Source organism: Symphalangus syndactylus, chromosome 16 (assembly GCF_028878055.3).
Source record: "Symphalangus syndactylus isolate Jambi chromosome 16, NHGRI_mSymSyn1-v2.1_pri, whole genome shotgun sequence".
In the NCBI taxonomy this organism is placed as follows: Eukaryota; Metazoa; Chordata; class Mammalia; order Primates; family Hylobatidae; genus Symphalangus; species Symphalangus syndactylus.
In genome coordinates, this window is record NC_072438.2 from 55904880 (window position 1) to 55923072 (window position 18193).

The following is an 18193-nucleotide window of genomic DNA, read 5'->3' on the forward strand; positions in this document are numbered from 1 at the left end:
CAGTGGGACCAGCCACCAGCCTCACCCACTCAAGGAAGCAGGGATGGCCAGGTTACAGCAGACTGAGTGGCTGCCACCTGAGGGCTGATGGAGCAGAGGCCTGAGGAAAACCAGATGGCACATTTAACTCTAATGGATCTTAAGTTAATTTTTCTATAAAGCAGATGGCATCAGTCCATGCCTCAGAGCTCGTATGGCACTGCAGACCACAGAAGTCCGAGTCCCCTGGGTGGCAATCCTGGCTGCTTTCTGCACTTGAACATAAAGTCCTCCTCAAGATGGCCTGTGGTCTGCCTCTTGGCCCTACCTTTAGGGTAGAAGAACTGATGTACCATGTCCGGCAGCGAGTGAGGGTTTGTGCCATGGCAGGACAAGCTCACTCAGCAGCGTGTTAGTACCTGGGGCCTGTGCATGCCAGACAAGGCCAGGCTGGCTCAAAGAGCAACCAGCCACCTCTGCAAGGGTGAGCCAGGAGCAGGTGGACCAGCCAGCCACCTCAGCTACTCAAGGAAGCTGGGATGGCCAGTTTCCAACGCTGCCTCCTGATGGCTGATGGACCAGAGGCCTTAGGAAAAGCAGATGGCCCTGTGGCCCTACCTTTAGGGTAGAAGTACTGATGTGCCATGTCCGGCAGCAAGTGAGGTTGGTGGCTGGTGCACCGGCTCCTGGCACACCCTTGCAAGGTGACTGGTTGCTCTTTGAGCCAGCTTGGCCTTGCCTGGCATGCAGAAGCCTCAGTGCAACAACTGTGCTACAAATGGAGCCACAGAGAGGAAATGAGCAGCAGGCTCAGGAGCAGGGAGTGTGCTGCCTTTGGGGGCTCCAGTGCATGCCTTGGGTCGTATAGCACTGCGGGCTTCTTGGTTGCCTAGAGGCAGACTACAGGCCGTCTTGAGGAGGACTTCATGTTCAAGTGCAGAAAGCAGCCAGGATTACCATCCAGGGGATTCGGCCTTCTGTAGCCCTGGCCAGACCTTGCAGAGGTGGCTGGTTGCTCTTTGAGCCAGCTTGGCCTCCCTGGCATGCACAGGCCCCAGGTACTAACACGCTGCTCCGAGTGAGCTTGTCCTGCCTTGGCTGCCACCTAATTGCTGATGGAGCAGAGGCCTTAGGAAAAGCTGATGGCACTGTGGCCCACCTTTAGGGTAGAAGAACTGATGTACCATGTCCGGCCGCTAGTGGGTGACTGGTGCAGCTGCTCCTGGCACACCCTTGCAGAGGTGGCTGGTTGCTCTTTGAGCCAGCTTGGCCTTGCCCGGCATGCACAAGCCTCAGTGAAACAACTGTGCTACAAATGGAGCCACAGAGAGGAAACCAGCAGCAGGCTCAGGAGCAGGGTGTGCGCTGCCTTTGGGGCTCCAGTCCATGCCTCGGGTCGTGTGTCACTGCGGGCTTCTTGGTTGCCAAGAGGCTGACCACAGGCCATCTTGAGGAGGACTTCATGTTCAAGTGCAGAAAGCAGCTGGGATTACCACCCAGGGGACTCGGCCTTCTGTGTCCCTGGCCAGGCTTACAATTTGTACCAATGCAGGACAAGCTCAATCGGAGCAGCCTGGCAGTACCTGGGGCATGTGCATGCCAGGGAAGTCCAAGCTGGCTCAAAGAGCAACCAGCCACCTCTGCAAGCATCCACCTGGAGCAGTTGGACCAGCCACCAACCTGACCGAATCAAGGAAGCAGGGATGGCCAGGTTCCCAAAACCCTAGTGGCTGCTACCTGATAGCAGACGGAGCAGAGGCCTTAGGAAAAACAGATGACCCTGTGGCTCTACCTTCAGGGTAAAAGTACTGATGTGCCATGTCCGGCAGCGAGTGAGGTTAGTGGCTGGTGCACCGGCTCCTGGCACATGCTTGCAGAGGTGACTCGTTGCTCTTTGAGCCACCTTGGCCTTGCCCGGCATGCACAAGCCTCAGTGCAACAACTGTGCTACAAATGGAGCCACAGAGAGGAAATGAGCAGCAGGCTCAGGAGCAGGGTGTGCGCTGCCTTTGGGGCTCCAGTCCATGCCTCAGGGGTCGTACGTCACTGCGGGCTTCTTGGTTGCCAAGAGGCAGACCACAGGCCGTCTTGAGGAGGACTTCATGTTCAAGTGCAGAAAGCAGCCGGGATTGCCACCCAGGGGACTCGGCCTTCTGTAGCCCTGGCCAGACTTAGAATTTGTGCCAAGGCAGGACAAGCTCACTCGGAGCAGCGTGTCAGTAGCTGGGGCCTGTGCATGCCAGGCAAGGCCAAGCTGGCTCAAAGAGCAACCAGCCACCTCTGCAAGGGTGTGCCAGGAGCAGGTGGACCAGTCAGCATCCTCAGCTACTCAAGGAAGCTGGGATGGTCAGGTTCCAACAGCCTTAGGGGCTGCCTCTTGATGGCTGATGGAGCAGAGGCCTGAAGAAAAGCAGATGCCACTGGCGCCCTACCTGTAGGGTAGAATAACTGATTTAGCCTGACCGGCAGCAAGTGAGGTTGGTGAGTGTTCCACCAGCTCCTGGTACACCCTCGCAGAGGTGACTGGTTGCTCTTTGAGCCACCTTGGCCGTGCCTGGCATGCACAAGCCTCAGTGCAACAACTGTGCTACAAACGGAGCCACAGAGAGGAAACGAGCAGCAGGCTCAGGAGCAGGGTGTGCGCTGCCTTTGGGGCTCCAGTCCATGCCTCAGGCGTCATATGGCACTGCGGGCTTCTTGGTTGCCAAGGCGCAGACCACAGGCCGTTTTGAGGGGGACTTTATGTTCAAGTGCAGAAAGCAGCCAGGATTACCACCCAGGGGACTCAGCCTTCTGCAGCCCTGGCCAGACTTAGAATTTGTGCCAAGGCAGGAGAAGCTCACTCGAAGCAGCCTGTCAGTGCCTGGGGCCTGTGCATGCCAAGCAAGGCCAAGCTGGCTCAGAGCAACCAGCCACCTCTGCAAGGGTGCGCCTGGACCAGTGGGACCTGCCACCAAGCTCACCCACTCAAGGAAGCAGGGATGGCCAGGTTACAACAGCCTGAGTGGCTGCCACCTGATGGCTGATGGAGCAGAGGCCTGAGGAAAATCAGATGGCACGTTTAATCTTTAATGGATCTTAAGTTAATTTTTCTATAAAGCAGATGGCACCAGTCCATGCCTCAGAGCTCGTATGGCACTACGGGCGGACCACAGAAGGCCGAGTCCCCTGGTTGGCAATCCTGGCTACTTTCTGCACTTGAACATAAAGTCCTCCTCAAGACGGCCTGTGGTCTGCCTCTTGGCCCTACCTTTAGGGTAGAAGAACTGATGTACCATGTCTGGTAGCCATTGAGGTTGGTGGCTGGTCCACCTGCTCCTGGCACACCCTTGCAGAGGTGGCTGGTTGTTCTTTGAGCCAGCTTGGCCTTGGCCGGCATGCACAAGCCTCAGTGCAACAACTGTGGTACAGATGGAGCCACAGAGAGGAAACGAGCAGCAGGCTCAGGGGCACGGTGCACACTGCCTTTGGGGCTCCAGTCCATGCCTCGGGTCGTACGGCACTGCGGGCTTCTTGGTTGCCAAGAGGCAGACCACAGGCCGTCTTGAGAAGTTCAACTTTATGTTCAAGTGCAGAAAGCAGCCAGGATTACCACCCTCGGGATTCTGACTTCTGTGGTCCTGGCCAGACTTAGAATTTGGTCCTAGACAGGACAAGCTCACTTGGAGTAGCGTGTCCATAGCTGGGGTCTGTGCATGCCGGGCAAGGCCAAGCTGGCTCAAAGAGCAACCAGCCACCTCTGCGAGGGTGCGCCTAGAGCAGGTGGAGAAGCCACCAGCTCACCCACTCAAGGAAGCCGGGGTAGCCAGATTCCCACAGCCTGAGTGGCTGCCACCTAATGGCTGATGAAGCAGAGGCCTTAGGAAAACCAGATGGCGCTGTGGCCCTACCTTTATGGTAGAAGAACTGATTTAGCCTGACCGGCAGCATGTGAGTTTGGTGGCTGGTCCACCTGCTGCTGGCACATCTGTGCAAAGACAGCTGGTTGCTCTTTGAGCCAGCTTGGCCTTGCCCGGCATGCACAAGTCTCAGTGCAACAACTGTGCTACAAATGGAGCCATATAGAGGAAAGGAGCAGCAGGCTCAGGAGCAGGGTGTGCGCTGCCTTTGGGCCTTCAGTCCATGCCTCATGGGTCATATGACACTGTGGGCTTCTTGGTTGCCAAGAGGCAGACCACAGGTCGTCTTGAAGAGGACTTTATGTTCCAGTCCAGGAAGCAGCCAATATTACCACCCAGGGAACTTGTGCTTCTGTGGTCCAGACCAGACGTAGAATTTGACAAAGGACAAGCTCACTCAGAGGAGCATGTTGGTCCCTGGGGCCTGTGCATGCAGGCAATGCCAAGCTGGCTCAAAAAGCATTAGCCAACTCTGTAAGTGTGTGCCTGGAGCAGGTTGAGCAGCCACCAACCTCACCCACTCAAAGAAGCAGGGGTGGCCAGGTTCCAACAGCCTGAGTGGCTGCCACCTGATGGCTGATGGAGCACAGGCCTGAGGAAAAGCAGATGGCACCGCTTTGTAGTGCCCTTCTTTGTCTCTCTTGATCTTTTTCAGTTAAAGTCTGTTTTATCAGAGACTAGGATTGCAAACCGTGCTTTTTTTTTGCTCTCCATTTGCTTGGTAAATATTCCTCCATCCCTTTAAGCCTGTGCAACAACTTAAATGCAAACATTTAAGCCTGTGTGTGTCTTTGCAGATGATATGGGTCTCCTGAATACAGGACACCAATGGGTCTTTACTCTTTATCCAACTTGCCAGTCTGTGTCTTTTAACTGGGGCATTTAGCCCATTTACATTTAAGGTTCGTATTGTTACATGTGAAGTTTATCCTGTCATGATGTTGCTAGCTTTTTATTTTTCCCATTAGTTAATGCAGTTTCTTTATCGTGTCAATGGTCTTTACAATTTGGTATGTTTTTGTAGTGGCTGGTACTGGTTGTTCCTTCCCACGTTTAGTGCTTCCTTCAGGAGCTCTTGTAACGCAAGAATGTGGATTTGTTTCTTGTAAGGTAAATATGTGGATTTATTTCTCGGTGCTGTATTCTATGGCCTTTACCCCAAGGATCATTACTTTTTAAAATGCAATTCAAATTAGCATAAAACGTTTACAGCCTAGGGAGAGGCTTGTGGCATTAGAATCCTTATTTATAGGATTATTTTGTGTTTTTTTGAGATAATGGTCTTTGTCATCGAGGCAGAAGTGCAGTGGTTTGATCATAATTCACCACAGCCCTGAACTCTTGAGTCCAAGCCATCCTTTTGCTTTAGTCTCCCAACTAATTGGATCTTCAAGCATAAGGCATCATTCCTGGCTAATTTTTTTTATTTTTTTTATTTTTTTTTCTGTCGAGAAAAAAATCACTGACCTCGAGTGATCTTTCTGCCACAGCCTCCTAAAGTGCTAGGATTACAGGCATGATACACCATGCCTAGCGTAGAGTATTACATTATTTTCTAAGTCTTATTCTAAGAGCCATTTGTTGACTTTGACCTAAATAATTCAATATAATATCTCCGAAACTTTTTTTTTGACACATTTTGGGGCATGATGATGAGAGAAGGGGGTTTGAAACTTTCTAATAAGAGTTAACTTAGAGCCATTTAAGGAGGAAAAAACACAAATTATCAGAAAAATAAAAGTAAGATCAAGTGCAGAAGTCCTGTGGCAAAGATGATGAGAGTAAAGAATATGTGTTTGTGACTCATGGTGGCTTTTACTTTGTTCTTGAATTTCTGAGTACACGTTAACATTTAAAGAATCTACATTATAGATAACATTTTGTTGCAAGTAGATGTATTTCAAAATTTATTGGTTTTGTATGAGATTCTCAGCCTACTTCATTATCAAGCTATATTATTTTATTGTAATTTGATGATCTTACAGCAAAGCTAGAAGCTGTATCTTCAAAATATGTCTATTTGACTAAAAAGTTATTCAACAGGAGTTATTATCTATGAAAAAAGTACAACAGGAATATAAAAAACTTGAGGATAAAAAGATGTTGGAAGAAGTAATATTAAATCTTAAAAAACATATGGAAAGTACACATTGGTGAAGACACATTGGTGAAGTACAAAAATATAAATTGGATCTAGAAGAAAGGGCAATGCAGGCAATAGAAAAATTAGTAGAAATCCCTTTACAGGTTAGTTTATAAAATCAGGTAAGTTTATTTATAAGTGCTTTCATTTATTTCACTGCAAATTATATTTTGGATACATATATATATATAATGTTTCCTCTGCCTCTCTTATAGCAATTTGCCTTGTAGAGTTCTACCAAAAGGTGGCATCTGCTTTTACTTTCAAGTATTTAAATTTCCATCATTATAACAAAATCAGTTTTTCAGAGTAATGATTCTCATTGTGGAGTCTTTTGATTATGAAGACCCACTGGCATAAGATTACATCCTCTGACTATAAAAATCCTGGAAGAAAACCTAGGAAATATTCGTCTGGACACTGCACTTGGCAATGAATTTATGGGTAAGTTCTCAAAAGCAATTGCCAGAAAAATGAAAATTGACAAGTGTGATTTAATTAAACTAAAGAGCTGCTTCTGCACAGCATGAGAAACTCTCAAGGGGGATTGAACAGACAGCCTCTAGAATGGAAGAAAATATTCACACACTATGCATACAGCAAAGGCCTATTATCCAGAATCTATAAGAGACTTAGACAAATCAACAAGCGAAAAATAACTCCATTAAAAAATGGGCAAAGAACATGAACAAATAGTTTTTAAAAGAACACATATGTGGCCAACAAACATGTTAGCACATGCATACCATCACTAATCATCAGAGAATGCAAAACAAAAGATCAGTGAGATACCATTTCACACCAGTTAGAATGACTTCTGTTAAAAAGTAAAAATAACAAAAATATTTAAATATTCAATATTAAAATGTTATTTAGATTGAGATAAATTGTCATTCTCAAAACATGGATATTGAAGGATAACGTTACTTCACATGTAATAACACAAGAACTACCTTAAAAACTAAAAGCTGGGGCCTAGCACGGTGTCTCAAGTCTGTAATCCCAGCACTTTGGGAAGCTGAGGTGGGCCGATCACGAGGTCAGGAGTTAGAGACAAGACTGGCCAACATGGTAAAACCCCATCTCTACTAAAAATACAAAAATTAACTGGGCATGGTGGTGGGCACCTGTAATCCCAGCTACTTGGGAGGCTGAGGCAAGAGAATCATTGGAACCTGGGAGGCGGAGGTTGCAGTGAGCTGAGATCATGCCGTTACACTCCAGCCTGGGCGACAGGGTGAGCCTCCATCTCAAAAATAAATAAATAAATAAAATTAAATGAAGAAAAACAAAAGCTGGAAGTTCTATGAAAATATTAATGCACATACCATCTTTTAAAAATGTTCATGGTTTCTCTAGAGGTTTCAATACCTATTCTAGCTTATTACAGTAACCTATAATTTTTATTATACCAACTATAGTATAAAAACCTTAAAATGTGTATTTTTGTTTCCTCTCTCCTTTTACTATTTATGTCATGCATTATAGTCTCAAATATTATGAATTCCATAATAAAAAGTTACTTTTAAAAAAAGACAAGTATCTTTAGAGCAATGTAAAATAATTGGGCTATATATCTCTATATCTTGTCTGGCACTCTTTATTCCTTTGTGTAGTTTCAACTTTCATCTGCTTCCATATTCCTTTTGCCTCAAGAAATGATTTTGACATTTATTTTAGTGCAGACCTGTTAGCAAGGGACTCTTCCAGTGTTAATCTGAAAATGTCTTCATTTAATTGTTATTTTCGCTATATAGTTAATGGATATAAGATTGGGGGTTGACTTTTTTCAGTTATTTAAAAATTTTGTATCATTGGTTTCTGACTTGTAGAGTTGGTGACAAGCGGTTCACTGTAATGTCTGTTTCTGTTTATCTGTTTACACAGTGTTCCTATTTTTCTGTGACTGAATTCAAGATATATGCTAATCATTGGTTTTCAGCAGATTGACTAGTGTGATTATCCTATCGTTCTTTAAATTTTGTATTAATCTTTTTTGGATCTTTTTGAGGTTATTTGGTCTCCTTAGTCATCTTTTTCAAATTTTTCTTCTCTCACATTCTGTTTCTACTCTCCTTCTGGGATTCCAATTAATTGTATTTCAGTTAATTTCATATTACCAGAGAATTCTTGGATTCACTGGAGTATTTTGTTTGCTTGGTTCATCAGTTTATTTTGTTTTTCTCTTTCCTCCCTTTGTGCTACCATTCAAATAATTTGTATTGACCTAGTATAAAATTTACTGCTTCTTTCTTTAGCTCTGATGACCAGTCTGCTAATCAGCTTGCTGATGTAATTCTTCATCTCTGTTCTCATGCTTTCTCTTATTTCTAGCTTTTGCCTTTTACTGTTCCCATCTCTGCTGAAATTCCTCATTTTTCCATACTTGTTGTCTTTTTTTAACTAGATTATTTAACATTTTGATCATCATTATTTTAAATTACTTGCATTTAGTTTCAACATCTGAATTATCTCTGAATTGGATCCTGTTGACTTTTTATCTTTTGAAATATTATAACTCATAACTCAAATTTCTGACTTGCTTTTATGTGTCTCCCAATTTCTAAAAAATGCAAATCATCAGATGTAGAAAAACAGTAGGTCATGAGATAATTATTTATGTCGAGATTGTTTTATATTTCTGTTTAATTTTGGTTTGTGTCATGCTATTAGTGTTGGCAGGAACAAAGGTTGGTTTTTGTGGTAGTGTCTGAAATATTCAGTGAACCATGTAACTTAGATTTCTCCAGCAGTAGACTGCTATATCATGTGCCTTGTGGGGGGCCTTAGGCTCTGGAGGGAGTATGCCAATGCTCCTGTTCCACAGTTAGCTTTCGGTAGTCCTTACCATATATGTCATAGAGAGGGTCCCTCTCCACTTTCTTGTTCCTCTCTAACTGTAGAACATCATTTTGTGTGTGTGTGTGACTAGGCAGAAAATTCAGGTTGGGGGCAGAGGGATGATTCATGTTATTTTTGAGCCAGTTTCATCATTGGACACTCAGAGAAGGGGTATTTTTAGCACTTCCTGACTGTTATTCTAGTGGGAGTCAAACTGTCTCTTACCTGTGTTGTTTTTTGAGGAAGAAATAATACCTTGCCCTCCTCCCACCTCAGTGGCAGAAAATCTTTGATTGATATCATTGCAAGTTTTCAACCACACAGTAAGGACATATACTATTTTATTTCTCCTTCCATAGGAAAAATTCACCTTTGTCTGTGGTCACTGGATGGAGATTTTCCAACCCTTTACCACAGTATCATGACTCTGCATTAGTGCAAAATCCTGGGCCCCAAAACAATCCTTGTTCCTCTCCTGATGGAGAAGTACTTTTCTTGCATCCCTCCCCCAGAATCAGTGATCCTTTGTCTGGTCTCAGGTGGGGTAGGGTATGAGAGGTTTCTTAACCTTCTCTGAAAGCTGATGTGTTTTGCTTCTTCTTATCTCCCAGAAACAGTAGAGTTTTGCGTGGGTTCATGGACCCAGATGCTTTTTTGCCACAGAAAATTCAGGGTTTTGATTCTTAGGAGAGAAGCAAACGTTCATGTAGTCAATTTTTTTCTTATTTATTTTTTGCTTTGTTTTCTTATTTCAGTAATGAGTTGAATGATAATTATTTTCCACTTAACGCCGCTTGCAACTCTAATATTTTGTTTTTATTAGTCCCCCTTTGACAGTTCAGCACTAAATCAAATGCAGGTAATCATCACTTGTGTGAATAAAGTGTTTTTATTGAGAACAAAATTGTTGATATAGACACAAATTAGGATATTATCCTACTTAGCACAATATGTCACTGGCTCAAAATGTAAAATCCTCTTTAGGCGGAACAAAGAATGGTTCTTGAAACTATTGTCCCTTTTTGACAAATAAAAAACAACTCAATGCTTTTTATCTCATGGATAGATTATTAAAATAATTACATACCCGATCTTCATTTTATGTTCTCTCTCTTCAAGATATTTCCTTCAAAACTACTTTGACTGATTAGTCTCTTTTGAATTAACGTTAGACTTTGTATTTTATCCACAAGCTCATCAGGGTAAATCCTGCCTTTACGTTTCTTATAAAAATTCTTTTTTTTTTCAAATCTTATTTGAGCTGAAAGATTTCCACAAAATATCTCCTATGTCACAAAGCCTTACTTACTTTTCTCCCCTGTCCTCCTTGCTCAAGCTCATTTAGGAATATTTTTATTAAAATATTCATGCAATACTGTTTTTAAAAAAATCTGAACATACAGTATTTTCAATTTGAACACAAAATAGTGCTCTAACTTGAAAACAAGCTTTAGAAACAAATGTTTCTAGAAGGAGAATCAACAGTGTCATAAATATCGTAATCCGATTTTCCTGTTTTACTAAAACATTAGCAAATATTTATTGAGAAATTGCTATCTGCCTGAAAGTATAATGCTTTTGATACACATTATATCATAAAAACTAGATACTATTATTAGTAGTATCTTAAGAGTAAAAATATCTAGTCTTAGAGATGTTAAGCAATGTGCCCAAATAGCATAGGGAAAGTTGGAATTCTGAAATTCTGACTATGCAGTAGGTATGATAGGAGAATCAGTGTTTGTCAAATGTAACTGTCAAGTCATTGTGGAGATTCGGAGGCCTCTGATTGCTAGGGTCAGTAAACTTAAGCAGATCATGTCACTACTTAGTTAAATCTATTTCATTAAAGCAAAATTCCACAAAGATTATTGGCACCAAAACCATTATTTTTCCTTCCTTCCTTTCTTCCTCTCTCTCTCCTTCCTTCCTTCCTTCCTTCCTTCCTTCCGTCGTTTCTTTTTCTTTTTCTTTCTTTCTTTTTTCTTTCTTTTCTCTTTCCTTTCTTTTTCTTTCTTTCCCTCCCTCCCTTCCTTCCTTTCTTTCTCTCTCTCTCCCATTCCTTCCTTCCTTCCTTCCTTCCTTCCTTCCTTCCTCTTTCTTTTTCTTTCTTTCTTTCCTTTCTTTCCCTCTCTCCCTCCCTTCCTTCCTTCCTTCCTTCCTTCCTTCCTTCCTTCCTTCCTTCCTTCCTTCCTTCCTTTCGAGACAGGGTCTCAGTCTGTTGCCCAAGCTGGAGTGCAGTGGCACAATCATGGCTTACTGCAGCCCCAGCTTCCCCAGGCTCAGGTGATCCTCCCACCTCATCCTCCTGAGTAGCTGGGACTACAGGCAAGTCACTACGCCTGGCTAAATTTATTTATTTATTTATTTTGTAAAGATTGGGTTTCACCATGTTGCCAAGCCTGGTCTGCAGCTCCTCAGCTCAAGCAATCCACCTGCCTTTGCCTTCCAAAGTATTGGTATTCCAGGTGTAAGCTACGTGCCTGGACAAAAACATTATTTAACAAGTTCAATTTAACTATTAGATTTTGGACAATGAAGGATAGAATTTTCTACATAATTAATCTTGTGTTCTTTATTTAAAGTAATATATAAGGATTTCAATTCAATTCAAATATATTTATTAGCAAATTAAATGTCTGTTTCAGGATTCCAAACTTTTGTTGGAGACATAAATGTTAAATGATGTCACTAATTTTAATTAGATTAACAGAAAGGTATTCTGGTGTTTAATAACAGTGACAGAATGGGCTATTTTATTTTCTTTCTCTCTTTCTCCTTTTTAAAATATTTTACTTTTTAGGCTCTTTGGAATCCTGCAGATAGAGTTTTGAGAATTAAACAAAACAGAGAAACTGCCAACCTTAGGATGAAATATATTGTTACTGTGCTTTGGGATTAAAATAAGTAACTACAGTTTATAAAACGTTTATACTGATGCACAGACACTAAAAAGGGAAAGGGTTTGGATGAGAAGCTCTACTATGCAACCAAGAATCTCAGCCACTCGTTTCTGTAGGAGCTGCAGGAGCTCCCTGTAAAGAGAGGTTATGGAGTCTGTAGCTTCAAGAAAGATACTTAAAACCCTTCAGAGTTTCTCCATTTTTCCCAGAGTTTCCCCAAAAAGCTCATGACACTTTATAAGAATGCTTCACTTGTGAAAAACAAATATCAAAGTCTTCCTGTAAATTATATTTAAGGACAAATCTTTATTCCATGTTTAATTTATTTAGCTTCCCCTGTAGCTAATATTTCATGCCGAACACACTTTAAATGCTGTAAATGTAGATAATATAATTTATGGATCATTAATGCCTCTTTAGTAGTTTAGAGAAAAAGTCAAAAGAAATGGCCCCAGAATAAGCTTCTTGATTTGTGAAATTCTATGTCATTGACTCAAATTTGTATGGCATCTCAAAATATAAATATTTACACATCTCAGATAATATATTTGAAATAGCAAATTCTGTTAGAATAGTACTTAACTAGATGAGAATAACAGGTCACCATTATTTGAATTGTCTCCTATTAATTTTTGTTTTGTTGTGTTACTCATGTTTTACTTATGGGGGATATATATAACTTCCACTGTTTTCAGAATTATTGTATGCAGTCAGTATGAGAATGCAATTTAAGTTTCCTTGATGCTTTTTCACACTTCTATTACTAGAAATAAGAATACAGTAATATTGGCAAAGAAAATTGACCAGTTCAATAAAATTTTTTAGGAAATCTGATTGAAAATAAACATTGCTTATGGCTTTCTTACGTCAATATTGTTATGTCCTAGACAATCTTATCTGAAATTACAGCTTCGAAATTATAATTATGTGCAAATGTGTAAAATATCATCACCTAACACTATGTAACATATTCTATTTCTATTCTGTGATGGCAGGTTTATAATTCTGGAAAGATATACAGAACATAAAATTTACCTTGTTAATCACTTTAAGTGCACAGTTTTGTGGCATTAAGTATATTTGCACTATTGTGCAACAGTCACCACCATAGAGCTCCAAAACGTGTCTTCTTCTCCAACTAAAACTCTGTACTCATTGAACACCAACTTCCCATTCCTCTCCCTCTCCCTCCCCCTAGCAATCACCATTCTACTTTCTGTCTGTACATTTCACTAAGTAACCCATAGAAGTGGCATGATAGAATGTTTTAATTTTTCTGACTGGCTTATTTCACTTACTAAAGTCTTCAAGTTTCATCTATTTCGTAGCATGTGTCAGAATATATTTTAAGGCTGAATATTATTACGTTGCCGTATATGCCACGTTTTGTTTAACCACTCATCCATCAATATTCACATAGGCTGCTCCCTCCCTTTGATTATTGTGAATAATATTGCTAATGGACACGCTGCACAAACATCTGTATGGTTCCTGCCCTCATTTATTTTGGATATGGATTTGCATTTTAATACAAAGGAGAAATTACACAGCTTTTAAAAAGTGTCCAAATAAAAAGGAGCACAACATCAGTAAAATATTAGAAAGTAGAGTAGGTGGAAAAACAGGGAAGGAATTCAACCAAAAGTCAATAAGCAGCGTAAGAGAGTTTCAGGAGGAGGAAAAAATTGACAATATAAACATAGAATTAAAGAGTGATAGATTGATATTTAGAAAATTGTCACATATATGTTGCCTGTGAACTGATATTTACATTATTATTCCAGGTTTCCAAAAGTAAGTACAATATGAGAGTTTCATGATGCTAAATAAACTGAAACATGCTATATATTTTGATATATTATCCTTGAGAGCAGGCTGAGTGGTAATTAGTGCAATTTTAAATTATGATATGATAATGCAGTCAATCTGCCAAACTGAAAAAAATGTATGTATACAATATGTGTACATTTCTCACAAAACCGAGTTTTATCGTACAATTAAATTATGATTTAAAACTACCTGACAATGGAGGAAAAAATAAAACAACATTTCCATTAATATCACCATAATTTTGATATTATTGTAAATATCAAAATGTGTAGTACTTAGAGATAAACCTTCAAAAAAGAGAAATTTGAAAACTACAAAACTGCAAAATATTGCTAAAATAAATGAGACCTAAATAAATGGAATTTATGAGTCATAAATCTCAATACTGTTAAGATGTCTACTCTTCCCACATTGATCTATAACAATTCCAATCAAATCACAGCTGGATTTCTTATTTTAGAAATAGAGAAACTAAAATGCTGAAATGTACATCGATGGGTAGAGGACCTATAATGGCAAATTATTTGGAAAGGAAACAATTACTTTGAAACCAGGTGCTGTTGGAGAATTAACAGCACCTGGATTCAAGACTTATAAAGTTACAGTAATACTTAAGACAATGTAGTACAAATATACACATGTATATCAGCTATCAGCTAATTTTTGATAAAGTTCTTAGACCATTCATGGACATTTTCAACAAATGCTTCTGAAACAATTTGATATCCCAGTGTGTATTTGTGTGTATGTGTGTAGCTCAATACTTCACACCTGAGAGGTATGAGTGTGCATTACAAAGGGGAACTGGGAAGTTTTGAAGCTTTGAGAGTATTGGATATGCTCATTGTTCCCTTCATGGTGATTGTTTAATGGGCACATGTATACATCAAATTCATCTCATTTACACTTTAAATATTGGAAGTGTGTTTTTTATGTTCATTATGGACATGAATAAAGCTGTAAAATGTTATCAAAATAGCCACTATGCTTTTATTCATTTTACTCTCTATAAACCTTCAGATGGAAAATGAAGTTGAAAGATATTTCATAAAGGAAGAAAAGAAGTATGAATACAGGTGAGAGATACCACTGAGATTTTTTTTTTCAGTGCAATCCTGGTCTTTTTTGACTGCCAGTATTTTTATGTGCAGAAGTAGTAGAAAAGATAAATATTTTGTACAGTAGAAAAATGCATACTTTCTGTGCCATGGAAGAGATAATCACAAAGATTACAGCTTCTGGCTATGTTGGATACTCACCAGTATTGTAACTAACCAGCGATCTGAACTTAACATCGGCTGTAAAGCTCCTTTAATGTTCCTTGCAATGATTTGAATCTGTTACTGGAACCCTCATCACTTACTGAGTTGAATAACGTTGATATGTGTTTATCTTATATTTGCGGTAGAGTCATAATTTTACTTCTTAGAAAATTATACATTAAACAAAAATGACACATGAAATTGTATATTGTTTAATGTTTCAACTGTGATATCACTCCATATGCATATTCAAATTCTTATTTGATAAAAGATAGCAAATACAGAAAGAAGTATTGTGATAATAGATAACACAGAACTGTTGAAAGGTGTTGAAGCTGAGCTGGAGAGAGTCACCAAACTGACACCAAGGCTGGCAAGGTCGGAGGGTTTCCTGCCTGGGCGGCAGAGCTTGAGCTCGCCCTGTTTCACGAGTGGTGGAAACTGCAGACCCAACTGGGCCCCGAAGTGTCTTCCTCAACCTCTTGCCTGCCAGGAGCTGGGCTGAGGTCCCAGATAGGCGACACTGGTGGGGCGCCCCTGAGCGAAGGTGGCCCATGTGCGGGACAGCAGCAGGAGATTAGGGTCCAGGGACCCACCTCCCCCCCACAGGAACCTTGAGCCTCCCCTGGCGCCCCTCGCTTGGTCCACCTGGCCTCCGGATCCTGGCGTGCGTCCTGGTCATGAGAACGCCCACCAGGTGCCCGGGAGCCCCCCTCGGCCACTGCCTGCCACTCTGCTGGCCCTCACGCCTGGTGCGGGGACTCCAGCCCTGTTGCCTTTACTCCTGCCACGCCGGGACCTGTCCTCTTGGGCGCCCGGCAGTAGGGGTGATGCACACTGACCGCTTCCCTGCACAGCCCCTCACCGCCCATCCCCTCTGGCCCCTCCGCCCCAGGCCAGGACCTTCCTGGCTGCACAGAACCCACCTTCCTTCCAGCTGCAGAGCTGCTCCGCTTCCCCCACCCACAGGGAAAAATGGCAGATCTCCGACCAAACAGAAGTCTGTGTGTGACTGGTTGGATTCTGCCAGTCCCCACATTTTCTTCTGGGAGTTTTATTCGCAGAAGGTGCCCGAAGTTTGATGTTTCGCTAGCCGTGAGGCTTAAAAGTGACAGCAATAGAGAAACACATCAGGCTTTCCGTGACAAAGATGACCTTCCCTTCTTCAAAACAGCAATCTCCATGGCACACAAAGGACTCAGGACAAGATGACCGACCGAGCTGGAGTGCTCGCCCCAGGAAATGCAGGCCCGAAGTGAGTCACCTCCTTAGGGCAGGCCCAGGCTTGTCCTGGCTGCCCCGGGCCTTTCTCCTCACTCCGACCCAATGCAGGGGACCCCACAAACTCGGGGCTCCCTGCGCCTACCTCCACAGAAGTCGCCTCCTGCCCACCAAGCTGGGGCCTCCTGGGCTGAGAGGGAAACATGCCAGCTCTGCAAGCCGGGGAGGGAACACCATCACATGGACACACGACCAGACTCACATGTACAGACACACGGAGACATTATCACATGGACACCGTCACACGGTCACGTGGATGGACACACAGACATAAGCAGAAATCACAGGGACACACTACCACAGGGACACAGACACACGGAGACATCACACTGTCAAATGGACAGATGGAGACATTACCACATGGACACACCGTCACACTACCAGAGGGACACACAGACATACAAGAGAGATCACCACACTGTCACATGGACATGCCACACACAAGAAACAGGGACACTGCTACAGACACACTGCCACATTGTCACATGGACGCACCTCCACACTGTCACACCACCACACACTGCCATGTGGACACAAGGACACACAGATACACAAACACTGTCACACGGAGACATCACCATGCAGATACATGAACACACCACCATACGGACATAGCACCACACAGACACTGCCACACAGATACACCACCACATAGAAATGCAGACACACTGCCACACAGACACACCATCACGCTGCCACACAGAGACACCATCACATCGTTGCCACACTTTCACGTGTCAGCTGGCGGTGTGGGCCCCACGACTCTGGGCTCTAATCGAAAAGTTATTTGGGCATATAGTGAAGGCAAAATATATATATATTTTTTCTGAGACGTAGTCTCTCCCTGTCCCCCAGGCTGGAGTGCAGTGGCGCGATCTCGGCTCACTGCAAGCCCTGCCTCTTGGGTTCACGCCATTCTCCCGCCTCAGCCTCTCGAGTAGCTGGACTACAGGCGCCCGCCAACTTTTTGTGTGTTCTTAGTAGAGACGGAGTGTCACCTTGCTAGCCAGGATGGTCTCGATATCCTGACCTCGTGATCCCCCCGCCTTGGCCTCCCAAAGTGCTGGGACTACAGGTGTGAGCCACCAAGCCCGGCCAAGAATTTCTTTCCATCTCCTGTGTCATTGCTTTGGCAGTGGAAACTCACGTGGCCTCTAAAGGGTGGGTCCCAAGGTCATGAAGGCCTGTGGGGTGGAGGGCAAAGCCTCTGTTTCCAGGCTGGAATGGAAGAAGACGCGGCAACCAAGGGGCTGCATGTCCTCCTCGCAGCAGGCCCCTGAGGACCTTTATCCTCCTGAGCTGCGAATGTCCCTCAGGGGTGTCTAAAGTGCCGGGTGGGGCAGGGGGACCCTCATAGGCCTTAGGAGCTGTGGCCAATTAGTGGTCAGTAAAACGAAGAGGTGAACACCATAGAACAGGTCCAGGAGAATTTTGCAAAAGCTCTGAGGATGCCCTTTTTTGCTCTCCCACTGCAAAATTGTTTTAAAAAGGAAAAAATCCAGCAATGTCCTGGGAAAGTCAATACTGAGTGTCAGCGCGGGATGCTGCCACTGATATGATCCCAGCGTCCTGGCTGAAAGTGGCCTCGGGAACCGCATCTCCACGCACCACGGCAGCAAACACCAGCGGTTTGTGGACCGATGGTGTCCCTGCGGCCATCCCCACTCCTGAGTGCGGAAGGACAGACAGGATCGGGGACTTCTGGGTGTTCCTGGTGTCAGCCAGCTTGACGCCGTTGCTCCTCCTTGAAGTACGGCATTTGGAGAAGCACCTGGTTCCTGATGGAGGCCCTGTGCTTCTTTGTCCCCCGCTTACCAGGCAGTGGCGCCAGCCTAGTTCTCAGTCCCGCCCTCGATGGGCGCAGCCTTCCATCACGCCAAAGACTTTCCCAAACTGCACTTCTTGGGGCGGGGAAGTAGCATCCTGGGCCTCCCTGGGGCCTGTGGCGCTGGCAGCAGCTCCACGTTGAAGTCGCCTGAAGCCCGCACTGCGGAGCGCTGGAGGTCCGTGAGCCGGGCGTGGGGAGGGGAATCTGCAGGTGCCGGGCGCCCGGGG